Genomic DNA, 14,306 nt, shown 5'->3' on the forward strand with positions numbered 1-14,306 from the left:
TAAACTACTTGGCTAGAGGAGGAGCTTTTAAAAATTACTGATTCCCTGGGGCTCACCCAAAGCCAAATAAGTCAGAATCTTGGGATGAGGGAGTCATTTCAATTTTCTAAAAGCTCCCCCAAAAGATGCTGAGACAGAGTGAGTACTGGAATCACAGTTGCGGGGGACAAGTCTAACTTCAAAATAATAATGCTTCTTAACTTTTTATATATATATATATTTTATTAACTTTTTATATATATTTTTGAAGCTCTGGATACATGTAAATCATTCTCTAACCATTATTACCACTGCACTACTTTATTCTTACTAATTTTACTTTTATTAAAGTAACCCATGAAAATTATTTAAAAACTCCTAGTGCACTACAAGGCTTAAAAAATAAAAAAATAGCAATACCCTGCCTCAGCTCTCTACTCACTCCCAAAGACAAACTACTTTAAAAAATTTTAGCTTATTTCTTCTGATATGTAATTGCGTATTCCTAAGTAATGTTTATACTGACACTTCTTGATTTATTAGTTTTAGAAATTAATGTAATTATGGCCAGCTCATCCTTTTCCATTCTCCCAGTACTGTATAGTTAAGTCAATGTTTTTTCCCAGGCTCCCCTGCAGTCAGGTATGGCCAGGGTTAATAGCTTGTATGTTTTGGTATAGCTGTGCTTATTGTTGTTATTAATAAAATATTTCCACACCAGCTGACAAATAGCTGCTACCCAAGCCTTTCCATTTACCAGGTTTTTTTGAATCAATAATTCATCCCAAATGCTCCACAGGAACTAAAAAGCCCCTCTGAAGAATATTTTACACTTGGTCAAATGTATCAGATCATTGCTCAGTTTTGCTTTTGTTGAGTAATCCTTCCTCCTATTCTGTTCTGAACTGGATTCTCTCTAGGCCTGCTGCACAAATGTTATCTTGAAGTTTCTCTTCACTGTCATCCTAGAATTTTCTTTTGTTTTTCTCCTGTGTTTGATTACCTGTTTTTGGAATTCCATATATTATTCTTTCTTGGTTTATGCCCACATTTTGGTAAAATATACCATCCATTAGCTTCCTGTGAAATGACGCATAGAGAATAAATTTCTAAGATCTTTCATACCTTCAAAATAGTTTCATTCTATCTCCCACTTGATAGTTTGTGTTTGAAATTCTAGATGGCAAATAATTTCCCTCAGAATTCTGAAGGAATTAATCCATTGTCCTTTAGATTCCAGTGTTGCTATTATGTAATCTAGTGCCATTCCACTTGGCAATCTTTTTGGATCTTTTTCTATTTTTCTGCAGGAATTTAAGATATTTCCATTTTTTCCTTAGTACTTTTAAGTTTTACAATGATACATTTTGTACACTGTATGTCTTTTGTGGTCTTTTTTCATTCATTTTCCTGGCTGGTTTACAAATGTATGTTCTCCAATTCTGGGAAATTTTCTTGTATTACTTCTTTGGTAACTTCCTTTCCTTCACTTTTCTCTGTAGTCTCTTTCTGGAATTCTTATATTATACCTGCTGAACTGATCCTCTAATTCTATTTCTTCTCTCCTATTTTCCATATTTTTTATTTTTATTTCTACTTTGTCTCCTGGTCCACTCAACAAAATTTTTTTGTCATCTTATTTTAAATTTCTAAGATTTCTTATTCTCTGATTATTACTTTTTTCACAGTCCCTATTCTTATTTTATGGAAGCACTATCTTCTCATCTCTTTACATATCAATTATAGGTGCTTTAGCTTTGATTATTTTCATTTTCTTCTTTTCCTTGCATTTCTGCTTACTCCATGATTCTTTTTTCTTTTTCCTTATTTGTTTTGGTTTCTGCCTTTTTGGTTGAAATATCTCTTCTTCAAATGTCTCATACTCATTACCTATTTATTTGTGTTTAAGAACAGAGCACCAAAAAGCTGACTGCAAGTTCCATGTTCGTGGGGCGGAGGTTGGGGGTAGTGTTGCAGGGTTGTTGAGTGGTGCACTCACTCCAGGGAAAATAGGTAGTATGTCATTCTTTTTCATTGTGGGACCTCAAATGTCAGTATCTGTAGGTCTTTCCTCTGAGGCTGCTCATTTTATCCAGAGAAGAGTCCTTCAATATTCTGCCTGGATGATTACCTACCTCTGGATCAGGGTCGGGGAACAGTATGGGGTCTCAGTGTTTAGCACACAAAATTTCATTATTCTTTTTTTTTCAGTTGATCATTTTTACCCATCCCCTCTGTTTTGTCTGTCATCCCTAAATCCAGAACCTCTAATTTATTTTAATATTTCCAGAAAAACAAGTTTCAAGTCCCCAGCAAGGATTTCATCTTGCTGTATGGGATAGGAGAAGTGAACTGAGGGTCTAGTTCTATTTATAGACTTTCAACCAATCTCTCATTTTCAGGCCCATGTCTCACTCCAGAGCCTTTCTGGGATTCTGGGGGATATATTGGCTGTTTCCTCCCAGTATCCACTCCCAAACTGCCTTCAAGGCACTTAGGTGTCAACTTTCTCCACTATACTAAGACAGTAGCCACAGGTCTATTTACTTTTCGTCCTCCAAAAATTTTCTGGTATTTCCCGTCTACTGTTGCCTCTCCCCATGTTTACCATTACTCTCATGGTGCTTCAGGGGAGACTGACAGTAAACACACATGTTCAATCCACCAAATTCTAATCTGAAAACCAGTAACTAAATCTTACAACTGTAGAATCTGCCACCAAAGACGAGTCTTTATCAATTTTTTTTAACTTACTCAGAGCTTTTGTTTTTATAGACATGCCTGATTAGCTATTTTCCCAATTACCTTAATGTTTATTATGATTTTTTAATCATAAAAAAACTTATTCAAAAGAATCCTCTTTTGGATTCCACAAAAGACTCTGAATCTCTTAATTCATTAATTTAGTTTTAAAATTGGTTTTATAACTAATTTGGTTTGGTTTTATAACATGATAGGATTTATAACACTAGATTATAATTAAACAAAGAAAAGACAGACTTTTTAATACAAAAAAAGCTTTTTCACTGGCTCCTTCTTGCCACTTCAGATCTAACCTATGGTGACCTGAGCTGAAAGGTATTTACCTTGATAACTGTCAAGCATTTTCCAAGAAGACTTTTGACTACTGCACAAAAGCCACATCAATACTGAAGTCTTAGCTGTTTTGCTTCTGAAGACAGGCAAAGGAGGGAAGATCAGAACTTTTGCAAAATAACCAAACATGAGGACTTCTCTCATATATTAATACAAAATATCATAACCTTTTCAATCCTATCCAAAGGACACAAATCCGAAGATGCTTAGACTAAAGATTTTAATCTTTAAGGCTGAAAACCTGGCACTTGTCATAAAACTAAATTCACTGTTTCAGAAATAAGAAACAAATTGCAAGAGTAACTAAAGAGTAAAACACTAATATTATAACTTCGATCTTATTCCACTGGAAAGGAGCGCATATTTTGGACTTGCCAAAGCTTATAATTGCCTCCTGCTACTACTCATGACTTCCCTGAAGGAAAAAAAAAATACCAAGCATCTAACAGAAGAAAAAAAATTCCCATGGAGAAAAAAAAAAATTAAATTCGTCTATTTCTTGAGCTGGTGGTAGTTACACGGATGTTCACTTTTTAAAATTCATTAAACTGTGTATTTATATTTCAAAACTTTTCCTTATATATGTTATATTTTACAATAAAAAACTTTTTTAGAAGTTAAAAGAGAAATAGATAAAAAGGCAGAAATTTCATTTGTCATAACACTGCCTGAATGTCACTTGGCCAGAATTATTACATACTCTTTCATGGATAAAGGGAGAAGAGTTGTTATGATTTACTTTAAGGGCCTAAACCAGTGTCCTACCAAATTTCAACAGTCATCTTTGCTTTTTTATTCAGAGCACTTTATTTAAAAATTAAGTTCCTGAACTTCAAAGTTTACCTTGCATCCATGAGGTAATACCGATATCTTACTTTTGCACAACACTACTTATTTGCAAAGAGCTTTCACATTAAATATCTAGGAGATAGAGCAGATATTTTTTTCTCATGCTATAGATGAGGAAACTCAGGCACTTAAGAGTTGATTAGTAATATCACAAACAGTGACAGAACCAGCACAAATTCCCAGGGCCATGTATCTAATTAACGACTTCTTAAAGATTTTATGAGGAGAAAGAACTTTTCACTTCTCAAAGTTCTGAGTTCAAAAACAGGATCTCAAAGCTGATCATCTTTGTCATGACATCTGTGAGTTTCCTGAGATTCCCAGTGAGGAAGGAGATAATAAAAAGAAAAGAAAAAAAAAAGGAAAGAGAAATCCTCTAAGTATGGCTGTGAAATTGATAAACTAAGGACTATGTTCAAACCGTTGTTTGTCATTTCATTCACTTCCAGTTGACGTACCAATGTGCCTGCTGCCTCTCAGAGATTAGTGTAACTCAAATGCAAATAAAAATGCTATGAGTAGTAAAAATAACCTTATGTTCAAGAGGAACCAACACCTCTTTGGCACTTAGAAGGTTTCCAAACGAGGGATATTACCCATCCACTCCTGGCTTCTCATCCGACACCATGTTCTTCCCCATAGAGGTGGAGCATTTTATTTGGTTGCTGTATGACAGTCATGGGTCTGTTTCTCAGTATGGTTAAGAAGCTTTCTAAGATTTTGTTCAGTGGGTACTTTAATCACTTCTCCTTCCCTACAGGGCAACACTAACTGAGATTCAGCGAACCCAGTTCTTTCCAGAACTAGCTCTGCCACATGTGTCTCTGATCTTGGACACGTCTCATATTTCTAGAAGTGTTTAAAAAACTTTAAAGCTTCCCCATCTTTCAAATAAAGGAATAACTAACTTCTTTATCTTTAAGGTACTTTCCAACTGTGTGGACTAAATGTTCAGAAAGGCTTTAGTAAGTATTTTCCATAGCTTTAAGACAGACATTGATATTAATATTTAATCACTTTGATACTTTGGCCTCATAGTTCCTGAAGACCTTCTACCTTCGATGGCCTGTGTCACTCACCATCCTCAAACCCAGCCACACTTTGAATTTTCATCATCACTCAGAACTGATTCCCATACTGATAAGATACTATTTTGAAAGTCCCTCGTGTCCTTTACTACTGACCTTAGAAACCCCTCCATGCTCCCATCTCTCTCTTCTTCAATCCTGCTGAGTCAGCCATTACACAGTCTAATCTCACATCCCCTGCCATCCTCCCAGCCCATCAACACTCCAGTTTCACTTGCCTTCCTACTCAACCCAGGCCCATATGGAGTTGGCAATTTCAGTGATACTCACACTATCTCCACTTCCAATTTTCTGAGCGTTGCTGCAAAAAGTCATAAGTACAGGAATGATTCGTCCTATCACTAGGCTAAGGCCTTCTAGCAACTTGTCAAGCCCTCGTCACCTTTGGCTCCCCAGTGCATGCAGATCAACAGCTTTCCAAGCCTTTTCCATTCTCCTCTACCTCAGCTTTACAACTTGCTCCCCGTTTACTTTCCAGCAAATCAACAGAAGGGAACCAACCCATTTCAAATGCAGCCACCTCCCCACTATCAGCTTTCCTCTTTAAAACTCAGAATTTCTTTTGCCTTCATCTAACTTCTCTTCTTCCCTCCATAACACATCATTTTTTTTTTGCTATTGCATATTCTATGGGCTTGGACAAATGTATAATCACATGTATCCACCCTTATATAATAATATAATACAAAGTATTTTCACTGCCCTAGAAATCCTCTGTGCTCTGCCTATTCATCCCTCCCTCCCTCCTAACCCCTGGCAACCACTGATATTCATACTCTCTCCATAGTTTTTCCCTTCCCAGAACGTCATATAGTTGGAATCATACAGTATCTAGCCTTTTTAGATTAGCTTCTTTCACTTAATAATATGCATTTAAGTTTCCTCCAAATCTTTCCTTGGTTTGACAGCTCATTTCTTTTTAGCACTGAATATTTCATTGTCTAGATGTACCACAGTTTATTTACCCTGAATGACGTCTTGGTTGCTTCCAAGTTTTGGCAATTATGAACAAAGCTGCTATAAAGCTCAGTTTGCAGGTTCCTGTGTGGACATAAGTTTTCAACTCCTTTGGGTAAATACCAAGGAACACACTTGCTGGATTGTGTGTTAAGAATATGTTTAGTTTTGTAAGAAAACACCAAACTGTCTTCCAAAGTGGTTGTACCCATTTGGCAATCCCACCAGTAATGAATAAGAGTTCTTGTTGCTCCACATCCTCACCAGCATTTAGTGTTGTCACTGTTCTGGATTTTGGCCATTCCAATAGGTGGGTAGTGGTATATCATTGTTGTTTTGATTTGCATTTTCCTGATGACATATGGCTTGGAGCATCTTTTCGTATGCTTATTTGACATCTGTGTATCTTCTCTAGTGAGGTGTCTTTCTTTGGCCCATTTTTTAATTGGGTTTTTGTTGCTGTTTAGTTTTAAGAGTTCTTTGTATATTTTGGATAACAGTCTTTTATCAGATACGTCTTTTGCAAATATTTTTCCCAGTCTGTGGCTCATCTTTTTCTTTTCTTTTCTTTTTCTTTTTGGAGACAGGGCTCACTCTGTTGCCCAGGCTAGAGTGCAACAGTGTCATCGTAGCTCACTACAACCTCCAACTCCTGGGCTCAAGCAATCCTCCTGCCTCAGCCTCCTGAGTAGCTGGGACTACAGGGTGGACTACAGGCATGTGCCACCACATATGGTTTATTGTTTATTTTTTGTCTCACTATGTTGCCCAGGCTGGTCTCAAACTCCTGGCCTCAAGCAATCATCCTGCTTCAGCCTCCCAAAGTGCTGGGATTACAAAAGTGATCTATTCTGCCCAGCCTCTTTTTATCCTCTGCTGTTTGCAGAGCAGAAATTTTTTAATTTTAATGAAGTCTAGCTTATCAATTCTTTCTTTCATGGTTGTGCCTTTGCTGTCCTATCTAAAAAGTCATGATCAAACTCAAGGTCATCTATATTTTCTCCTGTTATAGATTTATGCTCAAATTTGTGATCCATTTTGACTTAATTTTTGTGACAGATTTAAAGTTTGTGTCTAGACTTTTTTTTTTAGTAGATGGATGTCCAGTTGTCCCTTCACTATTTGCTAAAATGATTATCATTTCTCCATTGTATTGCCTTTGCTGCTTTGGCAAAGATCAGTTGACTATATTTACGTGGGTCTATTTCTGGGTTCTCTATTCTGTTCCACTGATGTTTTTGTTTAATTTTTTACCAATACCACACTGTCTTGACTGCAATAGCTTTATAGTAAGTCTTTAAGTCAGGTAGTGTCATTCCTCCAACTCTGTTCTCCTTCAATATTGTACTGGCTATTCTAGGTCTTTTGCCTCTCTATATAAACTTTAGAGTCAGTTTATCATTACCTACAAAATAACTTGCTGGGATTTTGATTGAGATTACAATGATCTATGAATCCAGTTGGGAAGTTTTGACAATACTGAGCCTTCCTACACATGAACATGAAATATATTTCCATTTATTTAATTCTTCTTTGATTTCTAAGAGTTTTATAGTTTTCTTCACATAGATCTCATACATATTTTGTTAGGTGTATACCTAAATATCTCATTTCTTTTTGGACACTAATGTAAATAGTATTGTGTTTCTTTCTTTTTTTTTTAAATTTCAAATTCCAGTTGTTCATTCCTGGTGTACAGAAAAGTGATTGACTTTTGTATAGTAACCTTGTATCCTACAATCTTGCTATAATTGCTTGTTAGTTCCAGAATTTTTCTTGTCAGTTCTTTCAGATTCTCTAGACAATCACATCATCTTCAAATAAAAATAGCTTTATTTCCTCCTTCCCAATCAGTATACCTTTAATTTCCTTTTCTTGTTTTATTGTCACGTTTTTCCATGAATAATTTCTTTATTTGTGTCATGATGAGGGTGATCAAATAATTTATTATTCAAAAGGGTAATTTCTCTTAGAATAAAAACTGATCTTATTTGTCCAAATATCCCATAATTGAACCTGGATAGCAGCTGTCCGGATGTATGGTTGCCTATCTTGCTCCTATCCGTCCTATGTGAGGATGGCCTGGTGCATTAATTACCCTCCTCCCTTGATCTTCAGGCCCTTCCTCTCCACTGGCAGCCACTCTACCCACACTCTCAGGCCTTCCTATGGTTTTGTTTTGAAGAAAGTTTCATTAACATTCTCATTACCTCAACTGATTGTCCCCTCCAACTCTCAGATTTTCATGGTCTAGTCACAGTTTACACTTAGCCGTCTCCATTTCCTTCCCACCCGGGCATCCCTCAGGTACCTAGATGACTTCTGTCTCCAGTGCCCAACTGTTGACCCTGCTCCTCAAAGGCTACTGACAATGGTCTCATTGACAAATCTAATGCCCTTTACCCAGTCTTCAATCTTGGCCCCTCTACCCTATCAAGCTCCTCCAAATTCTCCTTCCTTGCCTTCTTTTACTCTAGCTTTTCCTCATTCTCTTCTGGTTTCTTTCTTCTTGGCATCCTGTCTGCCTCCTTCTAACTCCCTCCAAGCCCACAAATATTGGCTTTCCCAAGGCTCAACTCTGGCCTTTTACTCTTCTCACCGACACTCTGAACTGTTCTCACAGGTTCACTGTCCCCCTCCATAAAGATGCCTCAAATCTTTCCCTATATTTTATGGCTTTCATCCATCTATATGGTCTGTAGGCACAAAAAAGTTAATATATCCAAATCCAAACTTATGATCACCTCCAATTAATCAAATATTTATTGATTTCATAATACTTGCAGGTGCTTTACTAGTGGCTCTTTCTGACTGCCTATTTCAATCCCCATCACTGCCATCCTAAGTCACTCAGCATCTGTCTTTTATTTCTCCCTCTACTCCCACATCCAATTAGGCAACAAGTTCTGTTGAATTTACTTCTACAGTTTTTGCCCAACCCACCTGCACCTACTAATTCAGGTGCTCGTTGCTTCTCTTCTGGAGACTATTTTAATAACTCCTAACTGGACTATCCATGGCTCTTGTGATGCATATCTTTGATCACATCGTTCCCCCATTTAAAATGTCTCTGATGGCTATTTATTGCCTGCTAAACAGAGTCCTTAGCCCAGCATTCAAAATGCTTCACAGTATGGTCCTAATCTTCCCATACGGCCTTCTCTCCCACTATACTGCCTCCAGGCTCTTCAACCCCCAGTTTGACTACATTCTTTTCTGCTCCTGGATAAGCCCTTATATCCTTTCCTTCAAGTCTTAGTACAGTCTGGTTCCCACATTTCTGCCAGTTGAAGTCCTACCAATTCTTTAAGGCCTTGCTCAAAATTCCTTAATTAAGTCTTTCCCAATTTTTGTGGCTAGAAGTAGTTTTTCCTCCTCTTGGAAGAGGAATTCACAAAGTATTTTCTTTATACCTAACAGTTCTTTCATGTCATATAGCCTTTGGTTATCTGTCTTATACTCTCTACATGACTCAAGCCTCCCAAAGAAAAGGTGTCTATGTCTGACTAACCCATATACTCCTTATACTACTTTGTATATAGCAAGCTGAATGAGAGGTTGAAATATTTGTGTTAACTTTGTATCTATCATACAGCATATAAAATAATGAAAATATACTTAATGTCATCATAGTTAACTAAGACAAATTCTTAGGAAGGCCTAGAAACTAACCATTCTTGCAGTTCCTCTTATTGGAGCAAGGATATATGAATCAGTTTATTTAAACTAAAATTGCAGGAGAATTGTACATTCTTTATTGGTTCTTAAAACCACAGAGTTGGACAAGATCTTAGTGACCATTTAATCTCCTCCCCCAATCCCAACCATCAGTTCTCCAGTTAAGAAAACTGAAGCTTTGAGAGATTACATAGTCACATAATTAAGTAGTCATAACTATAGCAATTATCACTTATTAAGGGCCTCATATACTCTGTATAACAGGTGCTTTATATACATTATCTCAGTCTCACAACAATCTGTCTAGGTAAATAGTAGTACCCCCACTTTAGAGATGAGAGAATGTCCCAAAAAGTTAAGTAGCTTCTTGCAGAGAGCCCTGCTTGTTAGGGGCAGAGCTGAGTTTCAGTCCCAATTCTGATTGGCTTCAAAGTCTAGGCTTTTCTATTACACACTGTGACAGAGGCAAGACCTACCAGATGTTCTGACTCTGTCTCCTACTGTTTTTCCAGTGAATAATTATGCCAAGTAAGCAAATATGCACACTTATAAGTCTTAAGTAATTTTTTCTTAAATCTTGGAGGCTTGCAAATTAAACAGTAGCTTCATATCTATAAAAGTTCTAAGGTTAATTCCAAGGTAATTTACTGCCAACATCTGATTCTGTTGTCAGAAAACTTCTTCACTCTGGAAAAGAGATATTTTTCTGCTTCTTACTTCCTAAATATATTTTGAACTTAAAACCATTTGTCCAACCACAGTCAACAAGCATTTGTTGAGCCTCAAGATGTCCAAGGCACATGAGAGGATACAAAGCTAAATAAGACATGATTTAACTCTGAGAGTTCACTAGCAAGAGGCAGACAATCAGCTAAGGGCAGGAACCTTTCCTTGCCACCTATGAGAGCTCTGGCTCATTCAGGGGCTTCCAACCACTTATGCCCTAGAGTGGGAATCAGGACTCTTGGTTCTAATCCTGGCCCTGCATCTTAGGCAAGTCATCTCACTGTGCCTTAGTTTTCTCAGTAAAGGGATCGATGAAAAGGAATGAACTGTGCCAAGTAATTTCAAGGTCCCTTTTAGCTGTAAAATTCTATCATTTCTGAGCTTACTCTTAAGAGATTACGCTTCTGAAAGTGATCACAGCTACTATTATGGAAAGAGAACTACTAGATGCCCTCTCTTTCTTTAGGAGTGACTTCAAAAGTACTGAGTTCTGAAAATACTGCTACAAGATTGAAGCTGATTAACATGCCTCCAAAGTTTATTATTTATAATAATATAAAGTTTATCAAAATTTATCCCCTAAAGGAGTATTATTAAATACAACATTCAAGTCCTTCCTATCACTGACTTATTATAGCTTTAATTCTTTACAATCCATTTAAGATATTTAAAATATAATTTTAAATAATTCCTTTTATCTACTCCTCTGTGAAGTTACCGACATTAACAACAAATCAGAGTTAAGGCCTCTGCAGAATAAATCTTGTATTGGTTTAGTTAAATTAATGCTTCATATTAAATGCTACCTATTATGGACCTTCCCAAACTGAAGCTAAATTTGAGGATGGTTTCCAGGCAGCAGAGAGAGAGGGAGAAATATAGTAATATCAGTATTTCAAATATTTCACATACAGGACTGTGGGAATTTAACTTTGCTGATTCTACTTCAATATCCTGCACTTTTTCCCAACTAGCACAGATTATATTTTTAATCATCCACCAACTTACACAGTAATATACTTGCTCTTGACAGGAATCCACACTATTTATCTTTCTTCATACTAAGTATCTTAGGATATGATGTTGAAACTCATCTTGTGCTATAAGTTCATAGCACAGAGGAGAAACAAACCGAAAGAAAATCAGAAGGAAAAAGGAGAAAGAAAGAAAATTAGAACTGTGCCAACTTGGTGACTTGGCCACAAAAGGCACTGGATTTCAACTGTCAAAGACAGTCCTACCAAGAAATCAGGAGGAGTTTGTTCATTCACTAGTCAACAAATACTGCATGCCTAACACACGCCAGGCACTGTTGTAGATGCTAGAGTTGCAAAACAGTCAAAAATACCTGCCATAGTGGAGATTACAATCTAACAGGAAGAGACTAGACTTAAAGAACACCTAAACAAAATAGTATCAGGTAGCACTTAAGTGCTACGAAGAAAATAAAATAGGACTATGGAGTGGTTGGAGGGGGTCAGAAGTTATAAATAAAGCCATCAACAGGGCCTTGCTGAGTAGATCCCATTTGAGGTGAGTTCTCAATAAAGAGAAAACTTTACTCAATCCTACAAATGTAGGGTGGAGTGGGAATGAGTAAAATTAGTCATTAAGGGTGATCACACTGGGAGAAATTTCGTATTCATGAATGGCAAAGTAGGCTCCTTTTAGGATTTGGCTTTTTTAAAAAAAACCTCAAAAAACTAATCTTTAAGACTCTCTCCTTAAGGAGCCACTTATTTTTCTTTTAAGATCCACTAACTTTTTAAAATTTTCGAATTACTTTATAGTCACTTAAGTAGACGCTACTAGAAGGATTCCGCCAGAGTTCGGTTCCTCCCTCACTTGACATCGTCCAGATCCTGAATGAGGCAGGACCAGCGAACCAGCGCTCCTCCACCGACTCATTAATGCGACCAGGTGGAATCTTGTAACGCTTCCAAGAACGCGAAACAAGCCTTGGAGAATGTGGGGAACCTGACACCCCCAAAGTTATTGTGGACAGGGGGGAAACTCCGCTGCCCTTTTGCACTAACTCTCCCCCGCCCCTCCGGGCGTCGTCACCGCAGCGGGGCCGCTCTCCCCGGGTCAGAGGCACGCGGCGAGTACGCGCGCGTGTGTACCCCGCATGAATCATCTCGGCCCGGTCCGCGGGGCGATGATTCATTCACTGCCCCGGAGCTCACGGCCACACGTTTCGGGCGTACTATGACGGCCGCACACGCAGCTCCCTTAATATTAAACAAATGTTTCAAAGTACAAACGCCTGGAGCCAGAAACGTGGAGACGCCGGCGAGTCGGCGGGGAGGAAACAGCACGTTTTGGCCGCCGCCGGAGTGTTCCCCGGGCGGGGAGGGGAGCGGCGGGCGCGCCTGTCCGTTCCCTCCCCCACCGGCCCCCACCCCGGCGCGAGCGCGGGCGGCGCCCGCGGGGGGCGCGGAGGGCGCACAGGTGGGTCCCGCCTGGCCCAGCCTCCTGCCCCTCCCTGCCACTCGCGGAAGGCCAACGCGCCCTCGCCGACGCGTCTCCCGCTCGCCCCTTTCCTCTCCGTGACATCTTATATAATAACCTGAGCTAATCAAAACGGAAGCGACGCGCGCTGCCGGGGCCCGTCTCCCAACCCGCGGCAGATGCTCGCGTCCCGGGCCCTCGGCCCCCGAACTAGGCGCCGGGGCGCGCGGCTGCCGGGCGGGGGAAGGGCCCGAGCGCCGACAAGGCTCGTCCCTCCTCGGCGAAGGCGCCGCTGTTGCCGGTCCCCGTCAGGAAGCCGCAAGCGTCACAAACTGCGTCAGCTTCTTCAAACACATTTCATGGTCTCCCTCGAGCCAGGGAGCCGCTGCTCCCGTGGCGGGGCCGCGGCCGGGGCTAGAAGGCGCCCCTCCGGGGAAAAGAAAGTTCCTCGGGGCCCTCCCCTTGCCCGCCCGGCGCCCGGCCCCGCCGCGCCTCCAGCCCCGCTCGGCGCGCCGCCCGCCAGCCCGCACCAATGTCAGGTTAGGCAACTTGTGACCCCGGGGCGCCGGGCGGCCCCCGCCCGCCCGCCAGGCTCGCCCGGCGCCGGGGGCCTCCCCACCTCCGGCCCGGCGGAAAACAGCCACGCCAGAAACTTCCCTGGGCCGCGTCGGGCGGGGAAGCCGCCCTGGTCCCCGCGCATCGCCCTTACCTTGCTCTCGAGAGGCCACGATCCGGGCGGGCCGCGCGGGGCGCGTGGTGCGCGAGCGCGCGCGCGCGTGGGGCGGTAGGTGAGGGAGCCCGCGCCGGCGGGGGCGGGGCGGGGCAGCGGGGGTGCGAGCGGCGCCGGGCGGGGGGCTGGGCCGGCCCGGCGGGCGGGCGGGCGGGTGCGCGCGCGAGGAGAGCGGGGCCCGCGGCGGCGGCGGCAACGGCGGCGGCGGCGGCAGGCGCGGGGCGAGCGCGCCGAGGGGGCGGAGGAGTTGCCGTGGGTTTGTTTACGCATTGCTGCCCGGCTCGGGGCACAGCCCGCACTCCCTGATTGGACACAAACTGGGGCACAGCCTCTCGCCGCCGCCCGCCAGGCCTCCTCGAGCCGCCGCGGCGCAGCTCCCGGAGCGCCCTGCCGGGCACGGCCCGCGGCGGTGCCCAGGCCTGGAGGGGACAAGCCGCGGCGGCTTCCCAGGGAGGGCGTGGAGTCAGTCGTTCGCCCAGGGTTCGCAATCGCCCACCTGTAGTGGCCCGACCTTGGCAAGGAGAAATTCGAAACTTCTCTGGCTGGAGACTTCGTATCACACAGCTGCAGAAGGGGCACTTCCCCCCGCCCCCCACCCCGACGGAGGAAGAATGCCCTTGGATAGATAGAAGAGCAGCTCCAATGTTAATATGCGTCTTTGGCGACGGTCAAGTCCAGGCTTCCTGTATAAACTGCCCCCTCCACCCCCTAGCTCGCAGTTCCTTTCCCTGCTTCCAGCTTCTCTGCTTCTA

The 14,306-nt window shown here is 41.7% G+C and overlaps 1 protein-coding gene across 3 annotated transcripts in view; it reads right to left on the minus strand.

The window, feature by feature from the left end:
• Positions 1-14,072, minus strand: part of PCGF5 (polycomb group ring finger 5) — a 112,333-nt gene extending 98,261 nt beyond the window's left edge. The window contains exon 1 of one of the 3 annotated variants that reach the window (XM_045569287.1): positions 14,051-14,072. The gene's annotated coding sequence lies outside the window, so the exon portion shown is untranslated. Of the gene's footprint in view, positions 1-13,533; positions 13,617-14,050 lie in introns of those variants that run through there. The other 2 variants (XM_045569282.1, XM_045569286.1) reach the window with 2 other exon arrangements.
• Between the last annotated feature and the right edge of the window lie 234 nt (positions 14,073-14,306).

This window comes from Lemur catta, chromosome 14, assembly GCF_020740605.2.
Source record: "Lemur catta isolate mLemCat1 chromosome 14, mLemCat1.pri, whole genome shotgun sequence".
NCBI classification, from domain to species: Eukaryota; Metazoa; Chordata; class Mammalia; order Primates; family Lemuridae; genus Lemur; species Lemur catta.